The following is a 6,000-nucleotide window of genomic DNA, read 5'->3' as shown; positions in this document are numbered from 1 at the left end:
AACCCGGCTCCGGGTTTCCTCGATGTATTTACTATTTGCTTAATCCCCCTTATGTAGTCAATCTCCTGATCCCGCCAGGCTGCCTCTTCACAACTTCTTTGTGCAGGCCCAGTCCCTACAAAGTCCCCAACCCCCTAAAATACTCATCTATGTGGGCTCCATCCTCTGTCCACCTGCCTTCCGACCCTCCTTGGAAGGAAGAAAAGAATGGAGGGAAGGAAAGAGGGAGAGAGGAGGAAAGAAAGGAAAGAGAGAGGTCAGGACAGAACTCTTATCTGCACTCTGCTCTGTCCTTTCCCCATCCACGACTCTTCCCCATCTCTTTAAATAGCACCACCACCATCCAGATGCTCAGACAAATGGAAGTCCTCCTTGATTCTTCTCTTCTTCACCACATCTTCCTAAATGTAACTTGAATCAGCCTACTTCTCACCATCTCCTTTTCTCCCACCACCATCTCTCATTTGGGTTGCTGCAGAATTTTCCAAAGTGCTTTATCCTCTTCAACTCTTATCCCCGTGAAAGTGTTCAGGTTTGGGCTTAGCTTCAAGCATTAGAAATTTAAAATTACTAAGGATTCCAAAAATGGATTAAATGTGCCAACAAAAAGGAAGTTTAGTATCCTTGTTGTGCCAGAAATAAATTGCTTTTTCAGTGAGATATGCTCTCCAATAAGATGCTTTGTCTCATGTCTGAATGTCAGACTTAAACTCTCTATCTTCTCTTTCCAAGATCATGTTTCCTTCTGTTTAAGTAGTTTCATGCAATTGGGATAAGAACCTAAAAGTAATGGATCAAAACAATAATATAATTCCCCACATGCAACTGAAAAAAATCTGTTCATGGAGCAAAATTAAGTATGTGTGTTGGTTTTAGAAAACACATTAAATATTGCAGAAATGCAACCATTGTTTCTTATGCTTAGACCCTCTTATTCATATGTATTTGTTCCACTAGGTTCTTATTTATTCAGTTAAAGCTGTACAATTGCATGAAGGGAAGGAAGAAAGGATCTATTGTCCAAATAACAAAAGATCTAGCAATCTCTTATTCTTCCTCCTTTGAAGCTCCTTTTAGCTCAAAGAGCGGTTTGGAAGTGAGTGCTGCTATTTGGAATGGAATGTATGGTCAACTTCCACGGATAGAGCATGCACTTCTAATTTCCTTTCTCAGTTACAAGCATCCTATTTTTAGTAAAATTCCAGAATGCCTTCCTTCCTCCTTTGAATGGTGTTGCAACGTTTGCACTATTAGTCTTGTCATCTTATAAGACAACCCTCCCCAAGCAGTATTTATGTCTGGCAGCCTGATGATTGGAATCAGCATTTAATTGTGCATATTAACAACTGCAATCACACACAGATTCTGCTAACCTGGAATGCTTCTGGGCTGCTTACTATTTCAGAATCCTAGAATAAGAAGAATGCACAGATGTCTCGTTTTATTATCTCATTTTCAAGATAACCTTTTAAGTAATTTAAAATTTTACTAGAAGTACAGCTTGTGAAATAAGCTCAATTTTGCTCTTATACCACCTGAGATGAAAAACGAAAAGAAAAAAGAGATTTGAAGCTCTTGGAACATAAGCCGAATGCTGTGTATAACCGGAACATAGTTTCTTTCTTATCACACACGTCCCTTCCCTTTACCTCAAGATCTCAAAAGTTATTCAAGGGCATGATGGAGCCTTTCCTGAGAGAACATTTTAATTTTGTTGAAATACCAGCTCTTCTTCTGTGGCTGTGGTGATGGCTTTCTTACCTCATGCAATTTCACTGAACAGTCATAGAAGCCTTTACTAAAGCTTTCAGCAGGCTTTAAATTGAGCTACTACAATTCTCTGGTGTTTTCTCCTCCACAACATGATCGGGCTGAATCCTGTGATTGTTACGTGTGCTCTCAGGGTGAGCAGACAGAAATTCGAGCAGCCATTACCTGTTGCTGGGGTGGATCCGGATAGAATCAGAAAAACCTTCCTGTAGATACTAAGGATCAGAATTCCATGGTCCTAGGAATAAACTATGCGATCTTGAGTCAAGAGGTAGACAAATAAGCATGGATGGAGGAGACAGGACCACCTCCTTTCCCCTTCTTATTTTGGGTGGGTATGAACATGCCACGGTAAGTAGCATCAGCTTTGAACCTGGACCATCCAATCCATTCTCCATTACTGCAGCCTGGATGAGGTTTCTGAACAGATGCTATCATGTCGATCCCCCGTTTACAATGATTCACTGACTCTCCAGTGTCCTCAGGATAAAGTCCAAATTCCTTAACACAGTTTAGAAATATTTTACCATTTGACATCTGCCGATATCACCAACCTCAACCCTTGCTTCTCCACTCCAGCCGAACAGAACAACTTTGGGTTCTCAAACCCAGCCAGGTAGGCTTGCTACCCACATCATTCCTGCCACCTGGATATGCCTTCTCCAGTCCCAAGTCCCTTGCCTGACTGACCCCTATTCATCCTTCACATCTCAACTCTTCCCGATTTCCCAAGCCTGACTTTGGGGATTCTCCTCTGTGTTCCTCTAAATCCCTGCATTTATCCAATCACGTTGGATTGTAATTAAACCTGTTCATTCTGCCATATTTTTGATGCATATGTATCTTGTCCTGCCTGTGTATCCTAGCACCCAGCACAATATTAGCACATGAGAGGCCCTTGGTCAATGTTTACTGAATGAACAAAAAACTGGTTCCCAAACACAAGAGCATGCCCGCCAGTGGACCCTAAAGTTGTAGGCACAATGCCCTGTTCCTCACTTCCCATTCAGAATAGTCTGATCCCCCCATCAGGACACTGAATAAATGTTGAATAAATGCTTTGCAGACCAACATTTCAAAGTTGGTCTGCAAAACTGAGGAGATTTTCACTTGAAGCCATTAACCCTCCCTTCTCCCCTTCACGTCTTCAAAGTCTCCCTGACTTTAAAGGACTCATAAAGCCCCCTCCACTCTAGGGAGACATCCCTGACTAATGATGCCATATTGCTTGCTCTCTTTCTCTCCTTCCAATCTTCACAGGTCCTCATTCTGCATCTTACTACTTAGCTCTTTATAGTATAATATCCTCTTGTTCTCGTACTGTTTTATATTTACCCCATTCCCCAATTAAACTGTGGTTCCCCTCAGCACAGAAATTAGTTCTTACACTTCTTATTAAGTGTCTCATAGAATCTAGAATAATGCTCACTAAAGTGGCTGTGTCTATCTATGTCTCTTACCATATACTTTCTGTTTACATCTTAAAATCTAGTTTCCCCTACTAGAGATGTTTGATCCTCTGTTGCCTAATCCATGTCTTACGGCTTTTTCACCCCTTGTATAGGTAATGTGTGTGTTACCCACACAAAGAAATGTTTGTTGTAGTTGATGACAACAAGGATGATGGTTTCTCTTCAATAAATATTTGTTGATTATTTGGTTGATTTTCCATGGCAAATGCATTTCCAATCTGAGAAGAAAAAACCCACCTTTGTGCCCAATCATCTAATTAGTAGGGCTCCAGGAACCCAAAAATATCAGGTCCCATTTATCTTTTGCATTTGAGCTTGAGCATCTCCATGCACATGCCCAGGGACCCCAGGGATGGAACCCTCCCTGATAAGTTGCAGATTTTTACTGTGGAACATTTGCCTGTAAAGAATTATTATGTAATGAAGAGCACACATTTTGCTTAATTTAAGTCTACCTAGCAGAAGGCAAGTAGCATTTCATTACCCCAGCTGCTGATGCGTTCCTTGTAAGGATTGTATTTATTTTGAGATTTACAGCTGTAATGAAGACATTAAGAAATGAAGTCCTAGAATTCTGCTACAGTCCAAAGATGTCAGGATTAAATTTATGGTCAATAATATTCACACATCAACAGCCTAAGATAACAGACACTATCATCACTCTTTTGTTGTGTTATCTTGGGATCTAAAATTACTCGTCCTACATTGAGTAATGAAGATTTATAATCTTCCTCTTCCCTTACAGAAGACCTCACCTTCTCTAGATATATAAGCCTTTTTGTGGAGGAGACAGGCAGATGCAGAATGTGCTTACCCCATAGAACATTACAGCAATGGCAACTCTATCTTTATTGATAAAAGAATTTGTCCAGAAATCCTTGGATCCCTAGTTAGTATTAATATCAGTATATTATAATAGCAATATCTGTTCTGAAAATAATGTTGGAATGTATCTGTAGCACTGATATTACTTTTACTTCTTTGATAAGTACCCTGCAATCTTTAAGGACCTAAAAACCTAGGTTCCTAGTCTTGCCTAAAATGGAGAAGAAAGGGCAACATGATTCCTTTCTACTCCCGCCCAACCCCATTAATCATGTGATACCAGTGAGAACAACAGTAAGCTCTCCAATATTGCAGTGTTGGAGAGGACCAGGAAGGACCGTTCACATTGTACCCCAGGTGTACAACATAGTATACTATGTGATGTGAATTGATGCCCTCAGGTTATGCAACATGGCGCATGGGAATGTCTCTTTTCTCCAGGGAGGCATGCCTCAATTTACTTACATGCATTTGGAGCCAGACCCTGAAAATGTATGCAGGACTAAGGACTCTGAATTCCCTCTTTTTTTCAGGTTAGCAGTTGCATTTCTCATGTATTCTAGCTAGGGACCCCAGGGAATGTACCCTCCCTGATACATTCCTCCTTTTGGCAGAGGAGCAACATTTCTATTAAAGACTTAAAGCAAGATTAATGGATAATAGAAAGAAATATAGATCTGACCTCAAAAAATGATCAGTACTGGTCAGTGCGGTGATGCACAGAGATGTGGGGCTGCTTGCCTAAAATCATAGATGCTGAGGGGAAAGTGTCCCAACTTTCCTAAACACTAGTTTATTTCCTCTCTACGTGTGTACTTAAGAAGATCAAATATCTTTATTACTTATTTCTCCAATAAAAATTTATCAACAAAATTCAGTATGTCCCTAACTGGGTCATCATCTTCCCTCCCAGATTTCCTTTGTTTGCTGTTGTTAGTGCATCAATACTACACTAGACACCCCAGCATCTCCAACTCTTTTCTCTCCTCATTTCATGCAGTTGCGAATCATATTCATTCAACCTCTAATAGTATTTCTTGCGCCGTCCTTCCTTTCGTCTTTGTTGCTGCGTGCAGGCTTTCTCTAGTTGCGGTGAGCGGGGGTTACTCTTCGTTGCAGCACGTGGGCTTCTCATTGTGGTGGCTTCTCTTGTTGCAGAGCACAGGCTCTAGGCACGCGGGCTTCAGTAGTTGTGGCTCGGGGGCTCTAGAGCCCAGGCTTAGTACTTGTGGCACACGGGCTTAGTTGCTCCATGGCATGTGGGATCTTCCAGGGTCAGGGCTTGAACCCATGTCCCCTACATTGGCAGGCGGATTCTAAACCACTGCGCCACCAGGGAAGCCCCGTCCTCTCCTTTTTATTTTCATTTTCCTTCTTCTAGTTCATGACTTCAGTACCTCTCACCCAAAGGGTTCCAGAAGTCCCAGCACCATCTCTCAATATTTCTTTCAAATTATGTACAGCATTGCTAAAGTAAACTTCAGAAGATGGCATCTGTCCCTAGCTCATAGGCTGTAATGACTGTCCACTGCCTTCCCCTCAAGCCTTTCACCTTCCTTCTCTTCACTCACCTTAAGCTCCAAGCTTACAGAACCTTTCATGGACACTCCATGCTTGGCTCACCTCCATGCCTTTGTTCAAGCTGTTTCCTCTGCCTGGAGTGCCCTTCTCCATAACTCTGAATGCCTACTCTCTACCCATCTTTTTTTCTTTTTTCTTTCAGTTTAAATGACCCCAAATTTCCTTGATCTTCTAGCTAGATAGAGCCTCTCGCTCTGCTGAAGCCCCATGGCATTTTCTCTCTCTGTGCTTCTCTTGTGGCACTTTTAACTTTCCCCATCCTAATTATTTTTATTTGTCAATTCTCTTATCTCTTCTGCTTGACTCTGAATTCCCTGAAAGCATGGACGATGGATTAGTTTTCCTTCTGTCC

This window comes from Leucopleurus acutus, assembly GCF_964270905.1.
Source record: "Leucopleurus acutus genome assembly, chromosome: 18".
NCBI lineage: Eukaryota > Metazoa > Chordata > Mammalia > Artiodactyla > Delphinidae > Leucopleurus > Leucopleurus acutus.
This window is presented reverse-complemented; position numbering follows the sequence as displayed.